Source organism: Streptopelia decaocto (assembly GCF_964273445.1).
Source record: "Streptopelia decaocto genome assembly, chromosome: 5".
Classification (NCBI taxonomy): domain Eukaryota; kingdom Metazoa; phylum Chordata; class Aves; order Columbiformes; family Columbidae; genus Streptopelia; species Streptopelia decaocto.
In genome coordinates this window covers 12,587,013-12,612,511 of record NC_138659.1, presented here as the reverse complement: position 1 = coordinate 12,612,511, position 25,499 = coordinate 12,587,013, and the positions used below count along the sequence as shown (strand labels likewise).

Below are 25,499 nucleotides of genomic sequence, written 5' to 3'. Positions count from 1 at the left end.
GTCAGGATATTCTGCTTTGCTGTCAGACGCTGAATGTCACATTGACTCTTTGGGCATTTCTGGCCAAAACCAGCAAGGGAGCGCTTCTGGGACTGGGTCCTTTCCATAGACTCAGCAGGACTCAGCTGTCGTGGCACCTAGAAGGCTGGAAGAGCCATGGCTAATGGGAACAAGGGTGAGGTTCAGCTGTAGGAGGCACGTGTAAAAAGCAGCTTTTCCCAAAACTCGAGAAAAGGTCAGTGTGGAGCTGGCATTCCAGGACAGTCCCACTGCTCGTAACTCATGTAACTCTATCCATGTGAAGCCATTCCCAGCTTTCAGCTCCTTCCCAGGGGAAAGTGAAACTGTTTCAACTAAATACCTGGACATCACGCTTACTTTATTGTAGACCACTTGCACTTTCACCTCTGTCTCATCAGACCCTAAAAATAACTAATTTTTGCCTCCAAACTCTTGATATCTCTCCAAGCTGTGCTCTTATTGCTTTTGGACCTCCAACTCTTGTGAGTCATATCTGCAAATTACATGAGTCGGGTTTCAGTGGTGACCATCTCAAATTGGCTGGCCATTTAAGGTGGAAAAATTCACCATTAGTTCATGCATTTTTATTTGGTCTGTGGTCTTTTTGTTGTGAGTCTTTGCCATTTCTCTTTTTAAAGTGTAACAGAATTGCAAGTAAGTTTACTTTCAAGGCCATTGTAAGGAAAACTTTCCTTTGCTGATCTTTGAGGCATTATTAACTTGCCCTTAAAACAGAAAAATGAGTTTCAAGTTCTCTGATTTACCTAAAAGCGGTGGAGTTTGCAGGTAACAAATAATATGTGGAGCCTGTGTAGGCCTTGGCAGCTGAAGGGCACTTGGCCAGGGCGGCCGTGCCGAGCGGGGCCGAGCAGCATTGGCAGGCACAAGCTGTGGGAAGCGTGAAGGTGCCTCCAGCTGCTGCCAGGAGCTCGCGGGGCCACCGAGACAAGCTGCAATTGCCATGCGGAAGGTAACGCAGGAAACATGACGTTTCCCGGAGCAGTGGCGGGGAATGGCAAAGAGCGTCCTCTACGAGCTCAAATTTACGAAAAGGAAAAGCATTTTGTCAGCTGCAGCTTCTGACAGAATGAGGATTGTCGGTTTGTGCATTCAAAACCAAATTTCCTTAAATTGGCAAGCGGCTACTAGTGCTAATGTGAACAGTTCATCCAAACTCTGAGAGAGGGAATTTACACCGTGCTGAAAACAGCAATGAAATCACACGGCTTCCTTCCTTGCTGCAGCAAGCCTTTGTACTGCGCTTAACGTGTTTGCTGTTCCAGAGTAGATGGGTGACTGCTAATACCGCTTGTCTGGAAGATATGAACGTAATATAAGACAGCTATTCAAAGGCTACTGCTGTCTCGCAAGTGATTTATGGTACGCAGGAAAGATTCTGATGTGTCATGCTGCAGGGGGAAAGGAAAGCGGGTCCGGGGTCATGAACAAAAAGGAATTTGCTTATCCAATTTCCGTCTCTTTCTGAATTTGATTGGAGCTCACAGTTGTCAGGCTGTGTTTAAGTCTCGGCTTTACCAACGCCTCCTTAACTGCGGAAGGTCAAAACCAATTATTATTTTGCCTCCAGGGACTTTCCTTCTTCAGGGAGACCTTACAGTGGATATTCTTTAAACCCTTTTCCTTCCAATTAAGGCAGCAAATTCCTTTTTTTAGAGCGTTTTTCAGGGGGTGGTGGGACAGTAATCGGGAGACTGATAGATTTATCAATAGCCTTGAAAAACAAAGCCTGTGTGTCTCAGGAAGCTTGAAATCTAATTCCTTTCAATGACTTTTCTCACTCTGAACTTTAAATCTGTCATTTCATTATACCGGGAATGGAAAGCCCCTAATTTTCCCAGGCTACAGTTTTCCTCTGTTTTTTAACCCTCAAATACCATGTGGATCTATGCCCCTGAGTACCTGGTGTTTAAGTTTTTCATGGAGATGAAAATGTTTCAGTTCACTTTTTGGTAGGAGTTCACAGCTTTTAGGACTGGAAGCAGTTGGGAGAGGCTGCGCCTACATCAACAGCTGTAGTCTGAAGTCATTAAGAAGTCTTCCAGATCTTCAGGGTGGAAAGGGAGAACATTCTGAGATGGTTTTTTTTTTGTTTGGTTGTTTTTTTTTCCTATTTTGGACAGACTTGTTTTCAGTTTTATAGACAGTACCTCCTTCTGCTCCAGTCCATTCATACCCACTAAAGCCCATGTCAGCAGATGGCTTTTTTTGAATTCACATATGTATCACGGGCTGTTGTCATTATTCCTTTACCCATTGGAGGGGTTAAATGTACTGTTTTCTCTATATTTTGAATGTACCATTTGTTGTGGGAGAAGTAGCAGCAGATCAGACAGAAAATAATGGCTCTTGAAAGAGAAAATTCAACTGTAAGGTCAAGGGAGGGAGGCTACAAAGGGGCAGGAGGAAGAGGAAGCGATACTTTGGAATTGCAGTAGGTACAATAAGTTGCAAAAATACTTCGTAATTGCTGTTTGTCTCAGCATGAACTGCAAAAACATAGTAGTTGGTGAGAGGTGTAACCCTTGCACTTCATCAGGTACTTCTCTGTACTGTAGTGTTTAGGTAGCTGGGATTATATTGACTGCACTGGCTGGTCCTACGAACATACTGCATTGTGCCTAATATTAAAGGATGTCTGTTTTTTGGAAGCTGGTAGATTTATGACCCTTGATTAAATGCATTCACAGCTTCACTGAAGAATTGCAGAATGATGATCATGAGATTATAGGGCAGCTGCAGTCTTGTGGGCTGAAAATAAGGACAGGAATTAGGAGATGTGAGTCTTGCTCTTGATCTGCCATGGTCTGTTTTGTAAGGTCCTGGGAAGGTCACTTAAAATGCTTTGGCTACCATTTGATAGGCCTGGTTTAGATGTCTACATTTGGAGGACTCAGCTCAGTCCTTTGACTGTGTTACCCACAAAGAGAGTGCGGAGTGACTGGCTCAGATCCTCAGGTTTCCATCCTTGATGCCTGCATTTTATCACATAATTCCTGTCTGCTGTGCATAATGGGGCTGATGAGTTCCCTGTTGGTCAAGATACTATTTAATTGTTTTATAAAGGGTTAATCTATTATGAACGTCTCAATCAGTCATTACATACAAAGTTGAATAAGTCTAGGGGGTGCTGATAGATGACTCGCAATTTACTGTTCCTGTGTGCCACATGTGTATAACGAGGGTTAGCCAGGTATTAATCCTTTCTAAAACATTTATAAATAAAACTTGAATGCTGAGCATGGCTGAAATGCTCTTAGGTAGGACCCTGAAAGCAGAGGTGTTGAGTCTGTTTGCTTTCGACACGGCACCAGCCTTTAGCCCTGAGATCACATCTGGGCAGACATCACAGCAGCCGTGCAAAGAAATATTTTGCTGCTTGAAAAGAATGATTCCCTTCTTACCCAGAGTAAAGGAAATCATCCAGATCTAATAATAACTTGATAATCTCACCCCACTGGACTAGCGCAGATAGCGCCAAGGAAATTTCCTTTTCAACTGCTGGGAGAGCCTGTCCCCAAAAAGGGCTTTTCTTTTGATAAGGTGTCTCCCCTACCCCGTACTGCTGAACCAGCCTGAATCAGCACATCACCATGCGAGTGCAGGAAGATCCCGATCTCAGCCGCTGAGTCACATGAATAACTGGAATAGTTCTGCAAAGCAGTATTAATTCCCAGAACCTCTTCAAGCATATACCAGCAGGCACATGCTTTTGCTCCAGCATTACTTTACAACTCTGTGATGTAGTGCAAAGGACACTGATGATACTTCTAATTGAGATAAAGCAGTTTACCTGGTGTTAGAGTGTTAAACCTTACAAGTTTATTGTTGACACTATCCTGTTTCCAAGAAAACTTAAGAATAAGCCAGGACATAGCAGAGCTATTAGGGTTAAGCTCAAATCAACAGTGCCATGACTCAGAGCTTGTAGTCCTTTCAAACCAAGTGCTGGGGGGAGAAGTTTATTACTATTAACCATTGAGTTGCTTGTGGTTCATGCAGGCTGTTTAGCCAGCAAAGAGACCTGAAGAAATTCTCTGGGTTTTTTGATGTATTATACTTTGGCAAAAAAAGTCTGAGTTACAAGAACAGTAAATCAACAGCGCTAAGGTTCTGGTTTAGCCAAGTCCTTAGACTACATGCTTGAAACTTGGGCAGAGATATGAAATTCTTTACAGAACCTTTCAGCCCTTAAACTTGTATATGCTGCCTGTATGTTAAAGAAATGAGCTCATCTCAAACAGGGAAGTGAGGGAAGAAGGCTCTGCAGCAAATGCAGAATCCAGGTATTGCTCCAAGAATTGTACCGGGGTGCGTGGGCTGTAACCGGGAAGTAGGATGAAATGGCATAATAGGAAAGCAAGTAGAGGGCCTAGTGGTTAATGAAAAATTTGAGAGCTTTTCATTTTAAGCTGTATTTTATGTTATCTGAATAATAGTGATAAGCTGACCAGGCACACAGGGGAATGAAGAGGAAACACCACTTGTACTTCCACCTGTTGCTCTTGAACATATAATACACAAACACAGGATAATCTACTCTACAGTCCAGCACCACTGATAACAGAAACTGATTACGTGGCTTTAATTGTTCTAGAATATTATAGTCAAAGTTTGTGCCATTTCTCTGCAAAACATTAGTCCTTCATAAAACCTTATGCAGTGTTACTCTTGACCTGTTATTCAGACTAAAACACAGGAGGTTCCATCTGAATATGAGGAGAAACTTCTTTGCTTTGAGGTACCGGAGCCCTGGAGCAGGCTGCCAGAGAGGCTGTGGAGTCTCCTTCTCTGGAGACATTCAAAACCACCTGGACACGATCATGTGAACCTGCTTTAGTAGGTGGGTTGGACTGGATGATCTCCAGAGGTCCCTTCAACCCCAGCCAGTCTGTGATTCTGTGGATATCTATGCTTTGTATTTTGCCAGCAGATTAAAATGTGCCACCTGCCTGTGCTCAAAGGCAGGACCTTTCCCTGTGGTGTATCTGAAATGAATGCTAACCAAACCCAAACATTATTTCTGACATCTGTTACTTGTTTGGATGGCAGAATTTGTGATAATGGTCAGAAGAAAGTATACAGTCCAGTAGCCATGGAAACCTCGTATAGTTTTTTCTTGTTTCTTTTTCTGCTTTTCCTAGTGAATGAATTGCTGCTGGATCCAGCTGGATGGCAGCCCGAGGGACGGCAGCCCTCAGCCCCAGCACAGGGCAAACCTAGGCAAAAGCAGTGAGCTTTCTCTTTCCGTGTTCTCACCGAAGTACTATTTTCATTAAGCAGCTTTAGTAGTTCAGTGCCTCAGGAAGAGTGACCACGCATGCCCTGGTCTCTCTGGTTATGGCTAGAAAATAAAATAACCCAAACACAAAGCAGAGTGTGATGACTCATATCCACATGATTCAACTCTTTCCCCCCATGCCTACATCTCAAGCAGTTGGTCTCATCCAGACAGTCTACGGGGAACATTCCTTGGCCTTCGCTGTCTCCCAGGGGTGCCCAGGCACCTTCTGAGGGAGCGCTGGCTGGGACAGTCCTGAGTTCTCAGTATAGATCCAACCTGTGTGAAAGCCGGGAACAGGGAAGGCAGCGGGTGCCAGCAGTGGTTTTGGTTGCATGATAGGGACAGGAGAACAAGGCCAACGCTGGCAGTCTTCTCCAAATGCCAGTTTGCCAAGGAACACCTCTCAAACCAGGGAGCCCATAGGTAGAACAAGGACGGCCAGGATTTTCAGGGACTATTTGAGGTCACCTTATGGTACCTAGAGCTATAGGATCTTGATCCATTCTTGCTGCACAGAGATGCCGCTGCAACTCAGCTGCTGCCTTTTGGCATCCCACTATGCAATTCAGGTGGTTTGGCATATCTCATGCTGTCTAGGTATTGTGTAAGTGCTTGCAGCGATGACTTGTATACTGTATCAGCACAATGCATAGGACAGACACACTGTCTGCTGCCAGTGAAATGTTTCTCAGATTTGATTTGTGCCATCATATTTTGCAACAAAGAGCACTTGCATAAGGGCTAGGTCCAAGCACCATTGTTGGTGCTTATAGCAACTTTTCTGCTGATTTCAGTGGGTTCAGTATCAGGCCCCCAATATTTCCCTTGTGACAGCAGCAGTGATGCTGCCGAATGTGCTCAGCTGCCCTTACAATTACTACTTTCAAAAAAGTATTTGTTATTTTGACCCAGCATTATTTTCTGAGAATCTAGTCAGCACCTTCACCCAAATGAAACCAGTGTGTGGTTTCACTGTTGTCCTCTGAAGGAACCAGATGAGTCCTAAAGCTGTACAGCTACTTTGTGTGATATTAATGCTTGTATTTTGTAGCTCCATCAAGGAAGGGTTAAACAAACATGTATCATGGTTCTGTTTACATTTCACTTTTATTTGTTTTCTCCTAGGACAAACAGGAGATTGATAGGAAAATAATGATTTTAGGGCTACATGGTTCAGGTAATAGATCTGGCTGAGCAGTAAAGCTCAGTTTATGTTCCAAAATGGAGCAAGACAGGTATTTATTATAGGAAAGCCCCCAGAGTGCAATAGTTAGTGCAATGCTCTTTCTATAAAATTTTACAACCAGTTTATAGAATTTTGCTGAGAAGATTGTCAAGATGCAGTCTTTATTCTAGTTCACTCCAAATCTCTGTGTGGCTTCTAAATATCTGTAACAAGTATGCCTCTAAATGGCCTTGTCCCTGGTCACATGGGAGGTGTGTCATGCCAGAACTGATATCATCATTGGATTATCCCACTTGTTAGCACTTTGAATCTTCGTAATGCACTTTGAAGTCTTCAGAGGAAGAGCTTCATGGGAATATTTGGAGAGCCTGATTCAGTTCTTAATTGGACTGACTCATGTTGAGTCACCAGGAGATCCATTAGCTGTGTCTTTAAAATCAAACACTCGACTTTTTAGAGGAGTGTGAGGGAATCAGACATCCCCAGCTGCTGCTGAGGTTCCATAGGATCAGGATATCGGCTTCCATTGTGCTCTCTGGAAAGTGCCGATTTCTAGTCAACCAACCAACATGGCTCTGGTAACCAAGGCAGCCACTTTCTGCATTCTTCTGAGACCCGGTTGACCAACTGCTTGCCAGGCAACTTTTGAAAGTTATCTCCTACTCCGTGGCTTCAGCATCACAGGCATCTATTACACACAGAGAGTTCACCACACCCACACCTTGCCATAGTGCAGGAAGTACTTGGCCAACAGAAGCAGAGCTAAAAATGCAAGAAGCATTTTCTTCTTCACTTCTAGGAAAGGCTTTTTACTCCATAAATAAGCTCCTTGAACAAAACACCAAAAGGCAGTGAGTAAGGCACCTGATGACTAAAATAATTTAGGTCGTGGGAAGCAGCAGAATTTGATGTTGATTAAAAATCTGAGTGGGATCCACTTCACTTAACTTAAGCCATCTAAAGTTAAATATTCAGTCTAAACAAGCCATCCAACTCTTGATCTGTTGTCAATGAGGACAAGTAGGTACTCAGAGATGGTGATTCATCCTGTCTGTCTTTCTGCTGGGCTGAAATGAGTTGCCCTTCGAAGTTGCTTCCTAACATCACTTCCTAATACTCAACAAAATATGTAGAGCATCTGGGGTGGATAGTTTAGAATTGCTGATTGATGTTAGACAGCTAAAATGGGGTAAGATAAAGACTAGCACTGATATATTGCTATGTGCAAAGGACTATATTTAATAAAACAGCTGTTTATAAGGCCAAAGTCTGACTTGTACAAAAACAATCATGGAAATTACCTAAACTGTATTTAATCAGCCAGGTCCTGGAAATAGTCATACTGGCACTGGCAGATATATGGATGTGGGATAGAGCCCCCCCTGCTTTGCCGGTATGCTGTGGATGCCAGCAATTCTTCACTGAACCTTGTTCCAGACGTGCCCATGCATGGAAAGTGTCTTAGCAACTTTCTTTTCCTTTATTTTGCAAACTTGTGTTTGATGGAGTGAAAAAAACCAACCCTACAAGGTGTTTGTAGAATTGAAGGTAAAGTACTAATGCTACAGCCTCACCTGAGGTCTGATTTTGGTTCTTCATTTTGATAGAGTAAAACTCTAAAACTGAGAAAAATGAGTACTGACTTAAACTCATTAAAAATACCCCACAAAACAATCTAAGTGATCTGTGACAACTCTCTCTGAACAGCAGGAGGTTTGACTTGAGAGTAACTGTGGGCTATTAAATATTGAATATAACAAGAAGAATATTTCCTTTGTGTTTCTTATGACATTTCTTTAGTTAATTATATCATGCATCTATTGAATATGTAAAACATGCTGCTAAAAATGTTCCACTTCTAAAATTAATAAAAATACACCAGAAAACTGGATATGTTATGAATAATACTAGAAATGTTACAAATAATGACTACTGTGGAGCCAATGGGCATACTCCCACAAGTAAAAATTATCAGGCATGAATAAGAATTCAGGATGACAACTATAGTACTTCAAATCTTTGAAACGTTTCACACACTTTCACCCTAGAGACACCTTGCAGTGAAAGGAGAGGAGAGATGCAGGACCTGATCCTGGACTCTTACATCAAACAGCCCTTTGCCATTGACTTCAATAGGTCCAGGATCAAGCTGTATAATTTGCCTAAGGTTGAATTGGGTGTCAGTGGCAGGAAGAGCTCAGGCTTCTGGCCTCCAGCCTCTGTGCTGTCCATGAGAGAACACAACCACTTAGAGTGTTATCTTTTAGCATGGTGGTGACCATATAAACGACTTCTGCCTTTAAGTTCCATACCATTCGCATGTTAACATGGCTAGAAATTTAGGAAACAGCATTTATACATATATACATACACACATATATATGTACACAAAGACCCATATATATGCTGAAGAGCTAAACATGGAATGACCTCCTTTACCTAAACTAGCTTGAGGACCTTGAAGACTAAGGCTGTTTTAAGGCTTTTTGGTGGTCACACTTGTCTCTCCTTGGACCCTAGGAGAAAGAGTAGTAGAGGTGAAATCTAGCTGGAGTAGTAAGTGCTGAAGCAGACCAAAATGGAAGGGCTTAGGGGACAGTGTAGAAGTTACTGCCTTTTTTTTTTTTTTCCCCCGAAGAATGATAAATGTGTAATTCTAGAATAAAACCCATTATTTGAAAAGGGATTGGCAGAGCTATACAGCAAGGGGAAGGGACAGATTTCAGCTCACGTTTTGGGCCAACTCTTGCTATCGTGTCATTCGGTGATGTTTGGCATCCTGGTGCTTGCACATTGTTATTTGGGAAGAAAATCAGCTGGGCTGACTGACAGTATGCTGGACATGTTGTCCTAGGGGTAACATTTGCTGTGTAAGCTGAGGACTTGATGTAGACAGCGTGCTTGTGTTCTGCCTGTGCCTGCACATGCGTAACTCCCGTTGATGTCGACAATTGTTTGTGAAAAGGTGAAGTGAAGCCCCAAGTTATTTCACTTTGTGCTATCAACATTTTATTTGGAACTAATAGCTGTATTTCTGACGACTGATCAAGTCTGATTGAAGTCCTTCCATAGACATTACAGAGCTTTGGGCTGGACCCTAACTAAGACCAGATTTTTAAACCATATTGCAAAAATGTTCTGTGTTATTTGCTTCTTGTTGAGTAATACTCAATTTTGGAAACTTTTTTTTTTTATTCCTGTAGTAGAATGAGAAATCTGGAAAATCATTGTTTTATGAACAGGATTGGTAAAAAAAAAATGTGAGTGATACTGTAATTTCTTACACGAGAAATTAATCTATCAAAACCCCACAGTATTGGACAGCCAAAGAGCAAGATGTGTCAGGAATGAGAACCAAGCTTTTACTGGGTTGTATCCTCATTTTAGGCAACAGTGCCTTGTTGCTGTTTTGTTCTTTGCCAAATTTTCTTTTTATCTTGCATTAGTTACTATGCTCAGCTTTCTGCAAAAAAAGAATGTATAACATGGAATGATACCTGAATGGTTAGAAAGATGCTTCAACATCATATCTTTGTTCATGAAGATTATCCTTGAAAAAACAGGTGCTTCTAGGATTATTTTAGCCAAGTTTTCTAAGGAAACAAGACTCATGACCAGTATGTACGTGGCAGTCTGCTATACTCTTTCTAGTAAGCCTTGGTAATTTTGGCTGGTATTAACCAAATTTGACTGGGAAGTGGCACTCAAATACATGAAGTTCCTATAGATTTTGTGCAATTAGCTGGCTAATTTAAGAATAAGGTGTCTTCTCAATGTCACTTATGAGGGAAATGCAAATGTAACCTGTATATCAGGGTCCAACTGGTAAAGGCAGAGTGGGAAGCAAGTTTATTTTGTGGAACTACTTAGAGATGAATCAGCTCATCTCTCTCTAAAAGGAAATGCATTGTATTGGCTAATTGGGTGACTTTTGATTCATGACAGAAAGGAGCTTTCTAAGAGGGCTTTAGTGAAGAAGATGCCACTCCATACTGGTTAAGACTTTGCACATGGAAAAAAGTAGAGGTTTAAAAATTAAAGAGAAAGATCCAGCTGCAAAGGCACAAAGGCACAGAGGTGGCAGGAGAGGGTAGGAGTGGAATATGTCAGAGGTGTGGGCAGGACCTCCTGGCATCTGCCTGAGCTTTGGGATGCAAAGCTTCACCGTGGTTTCAGAGCACATGAACAAACAAAAGGATTAAGTAGAAGAGATGTAATGTGCAGAAGAGGGCACAAGGAAGCTGATCTTAACATTGACATTTTTCTATGTATGCTGTGTCCTTTAGGAAGCACTGCACAAGAGAGGTGTAATTGAGGAACCCTTGTTTTGTGGGCAGAAGCAGAAGTTGATGCAGAATGGGACAGGGGCCACTTCCAGTTAAGAATGGCTGGGTCCCTCTGGGTCAGAACCCAGGATATTTTTTTTTTCCCCTGAAATAACACAGTCCCTTTCCTTCCTTTTTTACACTTTATCTAGACCCTGTCCTTACTGAATGCAAAGGGAGTTTCCATTGTATTTCTTCAGCTTTTGCTGGTCTTTCGCCTCCCGCTTTCTTTCAGATACCAGAGAAGTTCTTTTTAGAGCTTAATTCTTAGCAAATGTGGAGGTTTATCAGAACTGATTCTTAGTGCTAAATTAATATGCTTGCTCTGTCCCTCTCAGAGTTTGTGAGAAGAGTAATGTAGGATGTGAACACACAACATTTCAGCTGAAATGCTTTGGTTTCACTCCGTATCTTACCTTGCTTTAACCTGTTGCTGTATTCATGGCTAAGGCCAATTAGTAGCTATCAGCTGTGTCTTTCTCAAGGAAATCACCATAAATGTGTTCCATGAAATAACTTCAAACCTCACTGAAGCTTTTTTAACTTACTGACTTTAAGACCTGATCCTGCTTCCACCGTCATAAATGACAGAACTCTCCTGATAGGGAAGCTGGCCACAAAATTGAAAAGTCATTGTAAATGCTTTAATACCGATGGATTTAGGGATTTCCTCAAGCACTTTATAGTTATGTTCCCAGCTTTGTCTCTGCTTCACTGTCGATTGTCTGCTGGTCTCCATAATCCTCTCTGAGCTCTGTCTTCTCTTCCTGCTGACAGATAAAAATGTATTGTTGCTAGCTTTAATGTGCGTGACGTATTGAGATCTCATTCCTTTCATGTAAACGTAGGAATGTGTTGGTGTTTTCTTTTAGTCTTGAATTGTTTAAAGATAATTCATTCAATTGATTATTCAGTTTCCATTAGCAACCTAACATCTGAACTTTTGATTACTCTAACCATCCTATTTAATTAGTTAAAGCTTGCTCATCACTTTGAAAATTGATAGTAATAAATATTTCCACAACATGATTATTTTATATTTGCTGAATGATTAGCATCAGGATGTTTTTAACCTGCTCTTTATATCCAATGGTGAAGTAATATCCCTTGTCACTTCCCTACAGAAAGCAAAGAAATAGACCAAACCCATTCTTAGAGTAATTTCTTTAACATCATTTGACTTTTAACAGAGAGGGATTTAGGTCTGTGCTGCTTATAATTGTCTTTGCTTCACCTTTCTCTTTGCTATGGATCCTTTTCAAGTGGTTGCTTAAAGGGATCCCAGAAAGACTTGGGCATCGTGCTGCCAATGGATTTGTCTGTAGTAGAACCTGCTTGCCTGTGCCAGGAATGTATGTGTGGTGCACTTATTTTGATTTATGCATTGGGAGATTAAAATTCAGTGCACCTTGGTTGATTATAATTACAGAATTATATCTCTCATCCAGCAATAGTAGATGTGGAAACAGCTGTCCCAAGTTGGTCTCTGCCAGGAGAAGAAGAGCAGGCAGTTATCTAGATATCACTGAAGCTCTGAGACACTGAAAAACTAAGCAAATCCCCTCAGAACTTAATATTTTTTCTTTTTTAAGGCAGAAAGAGATGTAAGTTTATTATTCAATAGTAGTCAACAAGTGATTTTGAGATTTAGTCTTGTGAATGACTTGTATTCTCCAGAACTATTGCTTTTAAATGTTAGCTCTTATCATTACTGCTTGGTATTTGCCACTTAAGCCACCACGTATTGTTTCCTTATCCCTAACTGGTTAACTCCCAAACCCACAAGGACTCATCGCTTTAGAAAAGCTTTTTTTCTGAGGCTGATTTATGCAAAGAGAGTTGTATGAATACTTATAATGATGCTCTCTTTGAGCAGTAACTCTCTGTTGCAAACAAATAAAAGCTGAGGATACAGTTGAAGCAAATTTAGTTTGTATCATGTGTACCTTTTGGTTACACTTGACCAAGTTATACCATTGTTGCAAGAGGTCTCAGTAAGAGAAATATTTGAGTTTCTAGTCTACACTAATTGTGAGACATGGAAAAATTATGATAATACTAGAAACAGGGAGTTCTTCAGATTCAATTTTCAAGAAGACCATTAGAGACCTTTTTCTGATATAATTTCCAATCTTTTCCTACTCAGTTTTGACAATAAATATCCCTTGAGGACAGCAAACATGAATTTATTGAGAATCTTGGATGAGGACTTTTAATGATTTCATTTAAAGAGCTCTTCATTCATTTTTGCAATCTGTCCGTCTCTTTCTTCAATTCTTTATGCTTTTACTCAAAGAATTCTCCCTTCCAATTAACTGAATGAACCTTAAAATTAAGTAGGGCTGTCACAGGAAGTAAAATGAATATGACTGATTTTTATAATATAAATTGGAAGCAATTACCAGTTTTCTATCTTCATGCTTGCTTGGAAAATTTACACTTAACCCAGCAATATACCTTAATTAAAGGCCTATCTATCTATCTATATAACCTTCTCTTTCCAGCCAAAGTCCTTCTGTGAGCTGTATTAAATTTACTATGGCTTCGTCTCTTTATTAATAACCTTTTCGTATATTTTCAATTAAGTTTCTGGTCACATTATAGCACTGAGGTAAGAGCTCTCTCTGACCTTTAATAGGTTATGGATAATAGAACATCTTTGACTCATGTTCTCCTTTGGTAGCACAACCTCCCACTTTTACTAAAAACATCCATGGAATCTATAGACAGCCAAACGTGCATGTTGCATCCAGAAAGACAACACCAGACTGCAGTAAAATTGGATAGGCACCCATTTGCAGTCTCTGAGACTAGAAAGCGCTTAAACAACCTCAGTTTTTCTTAGTTTTATGGCAGACACCAGTGGGAGACTGTGAATGACTCTTAACATGAGATAAAAATGTTCTATTTTGACTGATATTTTCCCTATGGCAAGTCATGCTTCTCCACATGTGAACACTCAGCAATGCACTGTGGGGCAGATGCTGCACTTCCTTCCACATGATTAGGACCACACCATATCTGAATTCAGATGTTAATGTTCTGGCATTTGGACACTAAGTAGAATTGGCAATTAATGATATAGAATAATAAGGGATGTTTCTGCTCCCTTCAAACTCAAATTATTTCTGGGTGGGAAGGGTGTATTTGGTAACCAGCCAGAGTTTTGTCAATATGAATATCTGAACCAGCTGCTTTTCTTGCTGTTCTCTCATGGTTGGGTTAAGCTGTTCTTTATGTCTTTGTCTTTTTTCTTGTAACCTTAGCTCATGATACTCTTAAGAATTTTACAGCCAGAGGCATCTATCACATATTTTTCTCTTGGTAGGTGACTATCATTTTACTTCATTGAGTATGAAAACCCCAGCTCCTCTTCAACTCCATGTTTTTGTTCCTGAATTAGCCTTTCCCTAATTTAGTTCAACAAATCATATAACCAGCTCAGCTGAAAGTTGCCAAAGCAGAAAGGGACATAATAAGTTACATTTTCCAAGGTGACATATCTCTGCACTGATTCTTGTTAATATTTCTGTTCCTGTGGATGTCTGAGTGTTTAAGAAACCTCATCTGGCATGTCCACATAAAGTGGGGTCTAAAGATCAAAGCAGTAAATTTGTCCCTGATGAGGCAGAGCTTGATATTTCTGATGGAGAACTTCATCCGTGCATGCCAAGGGAAGAGCTCTGGGACGGGCTGGGCTCCGGCAGGTTTGCCACTCCTGAAGCAATGTGACTCAGTTATTCCCACATGGGTTTGTCTTATTGACTTGAATGCGTGTTTCACTGAATTACTGGCTGAACCTGCTGGTAAATGTGCTGTATCAAAGCGTTGTGGAGCAATATCTTCCCCAGGCGGGTGCTTGGCTCTGAGCAACGCTTTGGAGGTAGCTGAGATCCACAGATAACGCTCAGAGAGGTTGCGTTATTTCCGAGGCAGTCCAGCCTGGGTTTACATGCATCTTGCCCTGGAGCAGCAGAGTCTAACAGTCACTGTCTGGGCTGGTTCAGCCTTAGTCAGCAGGACTCATGCTTCATCACTGTCCAAACTGAAAACACATTAATCATCATCATCGTTTGTACATCTGTCACGATATCGCCTTCAGCTCTACCAGTATTTCCAGACCAGTCCACCCATTTCTCAGCTTCTTCCACAATTATTTCCGTACTTCCCTCCGTGTGACAGCCCATGTTCCTGGTATGAACTCCTTGACTTTTTCCACCAGGCTCTGAGTCTTTGCATATTTAGTCTCTCTTAAATACACATTTCAGTTTGTTTTTCTGTGGAACTGAATTTAGTTCTACACAAATTAGGTTTTGCTCCCGTTCTCCTACCTGTTTTCTAATTCCCTATTGGTACTGAAATTGTGGGTTGAGGAACAATCCCTTGTTTACATGCAAAGCATGCAAACACATGCTAAATAATTATGTACATATTTTTCAATTGCTTTCATTGTGATTTTTATTATAATTGTTTTGGTCTTACAATGGAAAGTGGAAGCCGAGTGAGCCAAAGTACCAAAGGACTAGACCCTGAATTTCCTCATTCCTGCTCAAGCTAGAACACATGACTGTCTCCTCTGTATGTTCTCCCCTGGAAAATTTTTATTTACAGAAACAGAAGTTCGGAATTTGTATAACTTTGTAGCAGCACTTTCTGCAGTATGCTCAAAATACCTTTTTTTTTTTTCTAAAAAAAAATATTCAGGCTATGCCAGCTACATTTCTGCTAAATCATAGTGAAGGGTATTACTGTGAACACTGAATACTTCTCTGCTGTTTTATTTCCCACTGTGAGTTTGCTGTAGTTGCAACCAGGCTGTTCTGTTATTGGGTGTAGGAGGCAGTGGCATAAGAGAAAACATTTATTCTAAAATGTGGTGCACATTGGAAAGAGCCTCCAGAGCCACTTGTCTGGGAATTGCATTCACCCTTGTGTTTCGGGGGCCGTTAATGAAGTGTAGTCCTAATTGCAAAGGAGGGAAGGGACTGTGAAGCAGATCTCTTTCTGTGAATGAGGGCACAGGAGGGCAAAGCCAAGGATGGAGCTGCAGTGAGCAGTCCTGGTGCTCTGGGACTGGTCTCCCATCACCCCCAAAGCAGCAGACTCATCCCCAAGGTGCTGTCGGCTTTGTCACCGCAGGCTGGAGGGCCAGTGTATCCCAGCATGGCAGTGCTGGGTGCTCTGGAGCTGTAGAGAGAGGCTTCACTGAGCGGTGCTCCATCTCCTCCTGTCACGTGCTGACAGGGAGCTGGCAGCCCACTCTATTTGTCATCACTTTTTTCCTCTCTTCAGGTAAATCCACCTCCTATCCAGTGGCTACTTGCAAACCAGGGCTGAACGTGCCTGAAGGAGAGGACAGAATTGTCTGGGAGACAGACATCAGGATTTCCTCCCCGCTACCCTTCATCAGACTCTGCCAACTCCCCAGGTCAGCCCCTAACTATCAATTTGTTTTCCTGGATAGAATTTTAAAAATAACTCTCGAAGAAGGGAAACCTTTCCCGTAGCTTTCATTTCTGGAATGTAATAATTTCTGGGTCTTACTTCCAGAACAACAGTTCTGCTTACTAAGAGGTGAACACAGGGGTTTAAGGGAACGAACTGAGCCCTGACCCTCTGTCCAAACACTCCTGCAACTGCTTCTGTGTTCATCTCCTTCACTCTGCACAGGAGACATTGAGAGGGACTGAAGACCTGGTATGAAGAGCCTGGACAAATTGTGCAAAGTGACACATCCTCTGGTTGCTCAAAGGGACACCCTGGAATGCCACAGTGCTGAAATGCCATAGTGCTGGAATGCCATGGATCTGTGGAAAGAAGTTAAAGAGTAGCAGAGATACCAGGCGGCCTGGAAGGTGGGACACCAAGCAATTTTGCAAGAGGAGGGCTTGGGCTGAATGAAGAGCCTGAATTTGCTGGAAATTCAGGAGGTGTACGCACAATATTCAGGTTTTTTGGGATTTAATCCAAAATCGTTCCACATTTTCTGTTTTTCAGTAAGCCCTAGTTCTCATATAATCTCATTATGTGAAGCTTTCAGTCTTCAATTAAAAATAATTAAAAATAATTCTACTACTTTTTCAGGTCAGTGAGAAATACTTCAGACAGATAATCCAGGTTGAAAGGTTGAAAGCTTAGTGGGCAAACTGCATCCCTTTGGGGTAATATGCGGGTTCACACATTGGCATTCATTGTATTACTTTTTTAGAAGTCACCACGAGCCAGTCTGAGCTACAACATGTATTTGGGTTTTTAGGCCATGCATTCTACCTAAAATGCAGCAGATCTGTGAGAGGAAGATAGAACAGCCCAGAAATGGCATCATTTTGACACATGGAAGACAGTGATTCAGTTATTTCACAGGTACATGGACTACTGCAAATACACAGCTCATAAAAATCTTGACAGCATTTAAAGAAGCAGTTTGATAATGTCAGTCCCCATATCATCATGCCAGCTGGTCATTTTGTTTGGTATATAAGCAAAGGGTTCAAGGAACAGGTGAGCACTTGGTTGGCCTGAGGAAAAATAACTGTCTTTAGGAAAGAAGCATTGTGCGTAAAGCTTTAATTGACATTTCTTCATCTGGATTTGTTCTGTGAATGAGGGGAGTACCTCAGTCCCTCAGGGTGCTAATCCAGCACTTCTTGCTGACCTTAAATTGATCTACGTAATTTAAACCAAACTGATGCACAAGTGACAGAATTTCTGCTGAGATAGTGCAGTATGTGCCAGCACTTTTAATATTATTTTTTTTTGCTGCCTATTTAATCTAGTATCTGATGTGAATGGAGGGGAAAAAAATGATGTGCAACTTATTCCTTGCACCAAAGTCTTAGAGAAGCAAATGTAAATGCACAAGTATGACACAAACTCCCCTTCTGTTAACACACACTCACACAGACTTGTTGGAGTTGCCAAAAGTGTAGTTAGCCAACCTACAGCATGTATACATGTAATTTACTGCAGGGAGGGGACAGGTCTAATTTATGCACTTGGCCCTCAGACCATAGTTTACCTCAATACTTTTCAATGCGCAAATTCTGTAAATCTTACTGAGAGAAAGAATGTCAGCTCACGCCAGGCTCCAGACATGCTGCAAATGTCACTTGCACAGCTGATGACTTGTGTTTAATTTGCTGTCGTGGATGGGCCTGAACCAAACTCTCTTGTTCCAAACATCTCTAAATTTAGGAGGTTTTGGCATCCTAGTCCAGATATGAGTCAATAGTTCTCTGTGTTCCAAAGAATAAGTATTAGGTTGGAAAGGTGGGAGTCGTTATGTAAATGGGATAATATAGAGGAATATCCATATTAATACTTCTGTTATGCCTTGGAGCTAGAGGTTTGCCAAGGCTTAAGTGGACTCAGGATGAGCTGGACACATCCAATTAATATAAATAATATGGCTTTTCTTGAACAAATGTGTCTCCTCGGTGCACATTACAGCTGTTGAGTGTTCCAGCTCTGCTGCATCTGGTCTTCAGAGTTTTAGAAATGTGTATTCTAGTGTTGAAGCCCACTCTTATTTCTGATTTTGTTCAGTACTAAATAAATGGGTTCTGATTTTCACTGCTTCTGTCAGCAAAGTAAAAAATATTGATGTGTGTTATTGATGGATATACAACAGAATATGAAATTAAGAATCATGTGTCCATATGCAAAGTAAGTGCATTAGACCTCCCATCTCTTTCCTGATGTCACTACTCTATTCAGAGTTTCTATATCATGTAAATGTCTGTTACAGCTTCTCTCAGTGTAACACCTGAATTTCCTCCATTGATGCCGGAGCTGGTATCTAACATGTTCTGTTGCATTTCTCTCTTGTCTGGAGGGAAACCATCTGTGTGGTTTATCCTGGGGCTCGGGTGCCGGCTCAACCATGGTAGGTGGAAGGTGAATGCCTTGAGCTGTGCACTTGTACTTTGCGCTTCGAAGATGCACTGTGCGTTTTGGTCAAGTGTGCAATTCCACTCAGTTTTAAGGAAAGGAGTCTCCACCATGATCTCCACCTCCATTTGCTGCATGGGGCCCCTAACTGGAATTGCTCTTTCCAGTTCAATGGTCCCTTGCTGCTGTGAACCATGCTGGTTATATTGCGGTGGAAGAAGCCAGTTTGTCCCTTTTTCTGTGCTGTCTGAACTGCTATGCATGTTGAATTGCCCACACATGGAAGCAGTAGGCAGTATAATGGAGTGAGCACAATGTACAACATGCGGATCAGCTTAGCGTGTTGGATCAGTGACACTTTGCAGCAGAATACAAACTGCTTATTCTTTTACACAGCTGTTCTCCCAAGCATTTTAAGCATACGATAGCCCTCAGCGTGCAGGAGATTTACGTATTTCACTTCCATTGACATGGTAGAAAAGACCCTCCTCACTTGCAGATTTGTTCTTTTAATAGGCATCCAGCACAAATGGGAATTAAGTACATGTGTGTGTCCAACAGAGAGCAGACCAGAACCAGCTGTAGGCACAAATAACTGCTTAGGAGGCCCATTTTTTTGTGCTGATTTGGTAACTCACAGGACAGCCAAATCTTCCTTTTTAGGAATGGGAAGAACAGGAAAATTAGAGGACCTCATCTTCAGATTGTATCACCCGTGGAAGAGGAGAGTCAGCAGGGAGAGAACTCTCCCCATGAGGTTCTCCTCTCCCTGCTAGAGCAGCTGGAGCAAATCAGGTTCATCGTGGGCAAACGTGAGCTCATTTTGCCTCTCCTCCAAGCTGGCAGAGAAGTCGGGGTGTTTCAGGCTCTGAGTCAATGCTGTGATAACTTCCTCGCGTGACTTTCTAATTGGAGTTGGAGATCCTTCAAGATACTGAATGTCTGTGGCACAGACATGCTTCTCTCTGTCTTCGTTGTCTTATGCTCCAAACCTTTTAAAATCATAAATCTAAGTCCAATGTATTGCAAATGGTAGAAGGACAATGTGGATTTTGGGAGAGAGAGGTAATGCTCTGTATGCCTTCTTGCTCTTGGGAGTTGCAGAAGTGAGTCACCTGCACTGGATGATGACAACGCAAGCACAAGGAACACAGTCCTCAGCAAAGTCCTTTTGGAATTAGCCATACAAAAAGTTGAATCTTAAAGACAAAAGGCAATGGTATTAGAAGGAACGAAGTGTCAATGACTGGAGACCTTAATTTGATGCCAATGATATCTCAGAGTAAGCAATTTCCCAGAGGACTGTCGGAGATGTGAAATGAATTGTAAGAGCTGCTTCACAGGCATTTGTGGGCACACACACCTGCTTACAGCAAGGGAAAAGACAGTGCGTAAATGTCTGGAATATTACATAAAAGCTGTCTGGTAGACTAGGCAGAGCAATTAAAATCCATCTCGCTTAAACGAACCCTGAGTGCAGGTCAAACAAATCTAATTTTTATTGTTCCTTAAGGAGATGTCTGTGTAGGAGACAAAAGGGGGATGCAGCCGTCAGGTTAAAAAATCAAGATGCCTTTAAAAAATTAAATGTTCACAATAGTGCTACAGCAAGCTAGATAAATGATATATTACAGCGATGGTTTAAAACTAATTGATGACTAATGTTGTAATGCATTTGTAGCTACACTGATCTATTATATATCTTGGCCAAGCTGAAGGGACACTTCAAGGAGAAAAATTGCTAACTGTTTTAACCTGATGGAACTTGGGGAAAAAATAGTTACTTTAAGAGATAAATGGAAAGGTTGTAACCTCCTAATGTACATCCGGGTCTTGCAATGCAAAATCAAATTATCATTAAACAGAATGAGATCTGTGATGGAATTAAAAGAACGACAAACCAGCACGGAATTTTCCATAGAGAAATACAATATCCCAGTTTGAGCTGGGACCATTAGCTAAAAAGCTGCCTGGCTAAAGAACTGGTGTGACGAGTTGGTACGGAGTTGTTTTGCTCTAAAATAAAAGTTAATTTAATTGGACACTGCAGGAAAAATGTAAGCATATTTACAGCAATTTACATATGTAAGACATTCTAGAAACATTACTTAATTAGTGTATAAATAATTAACAATTTACCCTGAGTAACACGTGTCTCTCATACTCTTGGAGGGGAGACAGGAAGTCTCATTTTCCCATCTTCATTTTTGTCATGCCTGAGGCTCATGCCCGCTGGGTTTTACCCTTACAGTTGGAATTCAGAGAAGATGTCAGTCAGGCTCTGCTTATTTTCACATCTAATTCATGCAAACCCCAGGTTTCCTCCTGAGGCAGTAAACTGGCCCAGATTTGCTTCAAAGTTTGGCCTGAGTTCAGTGAATGACTCACTTTAACTAAGGTACATCCATCTTCCTGCCTGAAACGCAATGTGGGAAGTTGTCAAAGAGCAGATACCCCCATAGAACTGGAGCTTATAGATTCACCACCTTAAGAACCAAAAGGAATAGCTTGTTTTATCCCTGGCTTTCCTGTGACCCACTATTAAGGACATTGAGTGGGTGTAATAATAACATCTTTACTCAACCCTGGGTACCGGTGTGGGTTTTTGCAAGCTAAACAGGCTGCAAAGGGCTGAGATGTGTTGCTGGGAGCTGGACTGGGAGGATTCGCAGTCAGTGAGCCCCCGTGGTCTTAGCTCTGTGGAATAAATATGGGAACAGGTTACAAATGAAGACAACATTTATGGGTCCCTGCTAAAATATGGATTACCTTGAAAAGGCTGTGATTAAAAGGCCAAAAATGCCACTGCGATCCTTAGCCTTAGTCTCAACCTCTGCATTGATTCCCTTAAACAGGAATGTGATATGTGAGAGCAGGCTCACAAAGGCAGCCCTGACCACAAGCGACACTAATTTTCTTTTGGTTGAGAATAAGTTAATGTAGCACGAGCATGACCAGCCTGTGATATTGACTGAGAGCAATGTATTCCTCCATGAGAAATTAACTTTCCAGTGGGAAGGGAAATGCTTGCAATACCAAATTGCAAATATTTTGTACTCTGAAGGATTTGATGTTCCAAAACCTCCATATATTTTAACTGCTGTATATTTGACTATCTCCTTTGCATTCATTCACTTTTGAAGCCAAATACACTGGCAGCATATTAGAAAAATAGTTCCCTAACTCAAGATGGAGCAGCTGAAGTCTTAAGTCCAAAGATCTTTCTTTTGAAGTGAGACATTACTCTTGGGTGAAAATTTTAAGCTATGTAGATCAGGGCATTGGTGTCAGTTTTCTGCGTTAGAAGCTCAGTGACACAAGTACTACGGAGCTGACTTAGAATGTAGATTTTCTCAAGGGATGATAAACAGGCACATCCACAGCTCTATCTGGGATTTCTTTCCCTCCACTAACGTATGTAAAACAAACTAAGTCTAACAGATATTTTTCCTCCCATGTCAAGCTGACTTGCTAAAGCTTAGTTCTGAGTAAATAATTTGTGGATGGGCATTTTTTTTTAATGCAGAAAATGCATACAAAATAGCTTTAGATGAAAATTTTAGCTGCCAGCTAATTTAAAACCAATAAAGTAAGAGAAAAAACCTAAGTAAACTTGAAGCACGGCACTAGCTGATCAGATCGACTGTAATAGGTGGTCGAAAGTAATAGGTGTATTCCACAGAACTTGCTTAATTCAATAAAAGCTGCTTCTCCCTCCTCCCAGCTCTTCAAAGCTTACCTTAAGATTTTTGGGGGTAGAAATTGGAGTTACAGCAGTAACATCCCATGATATTTCCATTATTAGAATGTACTGTAGGTAAGGAACCTGTTCTCCTGTTTGGATCACACTTGTAAACAATGATCCGGACAGTTCTTGGAGAGGGTGGAGTTACGTACCCAGTGTCATACTCCTCCTATTTTTGAAACAATCAAACATAAAATAGCCTAAAATAAGAGTGAAGTTACCATTTATTTCTTTCCTTAATTGTTTATCTTGTTTTCTAACAGCATTTCCTAGCTGTGGCTGACAGAAATGGCAAAAATTTACAGTATTTCTGATTTTTATTGTGTCTTGCTTTCAGTTTTTCAGACTGGTCAACGACTCAAAATGTTAATTACAGCTGTGATGGCTTTATCATTACTTCAGAAAGACAAACTGTAAAATCCAAAGGTTAGCAAACAGAATGTGAGCTTAAAGAATGCTTAAAGCCGTTTTCTTCTGCTGCTTGTGCTTAGCACCGGAAGAGACTCTGCATCGCAGCTGGCTTCTGCGCACAGATTATATGTTTGAATTTACAGATAAGCATTTGATCCATTTGAGTTATGCTAAGGTTTTAGGATTGTCAGATTAGTGTAAGCATGCAAGTAGTAAATTTAAAATGTACCTCTGATGGTTCTATATGTTTATCGTCTTTTTCCATGTTCTTTCTAGTATTATGTCAATAGTCTAAAGGAGTTTGTATTGTGCTGCACTGAATATTCTGACTCGTAAGAGAGTTCAACGTTGGGTACATTATTTATCAGTTCACTGCTGACAAAAGCTATCACATTCTTCTTCCCTCTTGACCCAAACTTGATTAATCTTTCCATAATTTTGGCTCTGATATGGTTTTGAAACAGTGTTGGTTTTCCCAGGAAGCCTTAAGTAAGAACCAAGGCATCTGCTTCCTGCTGTTTGGGAAGCTCAAACAAGTACAGAGGGAATGGAATAATCTCCCCCAGACCTCTGACAGCATCACATTTCCACTGTTTGCATCTCTTCCCCGCCTCACAGTGCCCGGTACGTGTAGCACTGACAGGAAAACCTGGGGAAACTCCTGTTTGCTGGGCCATGACCTATGAAGCTGCATGACTTCAGGAAAGAGCAGGTTAGCTCCAGGAGGAGGGAAGTGTTACAGCTCTTTTTTCTCTGATTCGGCACAGAAATCAGAAATTTTCAACATCAGTGTGTATATGCTGATTTCCATGTGTCATGCAAAGCAGAAATCCAAACCACTATGTGAGATCAGTCATGTCCAAAATATTTAAAGCTACCTAAAGTGTTGGAAAATTAACATATTACATTTTTCTCCAGAGTCCTGAGCGATGCAGACATTCTGTTAATCATATATTACAAGCTCAGGCAATACATAAAGTTTGTAGAATAGATTTATATAACAAAGATTAAGCAGAATTAACTGGCCCCACAACTGTCTTTCTACTTACAGCTGTCTAAAACTGTTTCATTACATTTCTTTGAGTTTTGTCCTGTTTTGCTGAGACCACCTACTGGCAATGTATCTGTAAGGAAGGAAAAAAAGGAAGAAATTCTGATGTGTAAGATGTACAAACTAAATCCTGTGACGTTTTTGAATGTTCCTAAATGCCAGACTAAAACATCCCTCCAACGGTTTCTTTTACAGACTTTCCTTGTTCCAGAAGCTTGGCCTGAGTTAGGAGGAAACCCCATAACTGTCCCTTAAGAGTCAAATTGCATCAGTCCGGGTAAGATGTTGGGCCAAATTCTTTAATGGTGTAATTCCATGAAAATCAGAAATACTACACCAGGGCTGTATCTGCCCCGTGGTATAAAATTATCTCCCTAGAGGCAAGACTTTTGGAAAGAGTATCATATTTTAATTATAAGCAGACAATTTGCTTTGGGTTGTATACAGAGCATGAAAATATAACTGCTATAGGAACTAGCTACATATATGGTGATTTTATCCCTGTTTCTATGGCTGTTTGGTTTGTGTACGATTTGCAGGTGGCAAAATGATCCTACAAACATTTTTTTAATGTATTTGAATAAACCCCTGTCATATTTAAGATTTTTAAATATTGCAGTGCTGGATTGAGAACGTCATTTGTACATTTTGCAATGAGTTCATCAGAAAGGCTGTATGTTGTTTATAATCTGGGAAGTCCAGATTCCAGTTAACAATCTTACCCTTGGAGAACCGACAATTATATTTTTTATGAATTAACAAATGCTGATTGTACTTTTGCCTCCCATGACCGTGTTCAGTAGTTTCAGAATTCAAAGGGCAAAACAGGATCTGCCTTTTGTAGAAAGTCCCAGTCACGGTGACAGGACACACTGCTTGAAGTATTGTTGAGCCTTCTTCAACCCTTCTCCACGCTGACTGCATTTTGGCATCACTGTATGATATTTCACCACTGTAACAAACTGCTTCATGTAAACTGGTCATATTCAATGGAAAAAAAGTCTTGAAAGGATGTTGCAGAAAAATCTTTAACCTCCGTTATTTTTCATGAGAAGTAAGGTATTGTGAAATTTAAGGAGCTTGACAGATTTTCACAGCTTGGCTTGTGAAATTCTTTTCCAGCTCAACAGATTGTGATTTCACGATCTTGCACATCTGCATTTTGCCATGGAGTTATGATAGAGGATGTCTCTGGCAACTCAGAGCAGGGCAGCACGTCTGCTCCGGTCCAGGAGGAGTCCTGCCCTCACTAAAGCACCTTCTGTTCCACCAGGCAAAGGCCGCATGGCTGGAGTTAGCCCTGACATCAGTGGTCTCAGGAATTAATTGAATATAAATGTTAATAATAAAGTCATATTTCTAATATTTAAGGAGGGTAAAGGGACATGCAAAAGTTGCAGGGCAATCTGTCCAGTGTCTTCACAGACCAAATGTGTCTTTTCCTTCACCTACTCTGTGGAGACCTGGTGGTCTTCCCAGATGATGAAAACCTGACTTTAAGCCGGAATTTTTTCAGCATTCACACCACAGAAGGAGAGTTTATAAAGGTGGCTGGCAAGAATCAGGTG

At 41.1% G+C, this 25,499-nt stretch overlaps 1 protein-coding gene across 1 annotated transcript in view; it reads left to right on the top strand.

Annotated features, from left to right (window-relative positions):
* The window catches only part of FGGY (FGGY carbohydrate kinase domain containing), a 281,837-nt gene that overhangs the window by 117,222 nt on the left and 139,116 nt on the right, over nt 1-25,499 (top strand). Inside the window, exons 3-4 of the mRNA XM_082052357.1 lie at nt 16,127-16,262; nt 24,127-24,208. The gene's annotated coding sequence lies outside the window, so the exon portion shown is untranslated. The remainder of the gene's footprint in view (nt 1-16,126; nt 16,263-24,126; nt 24,209-25,499) is intronic.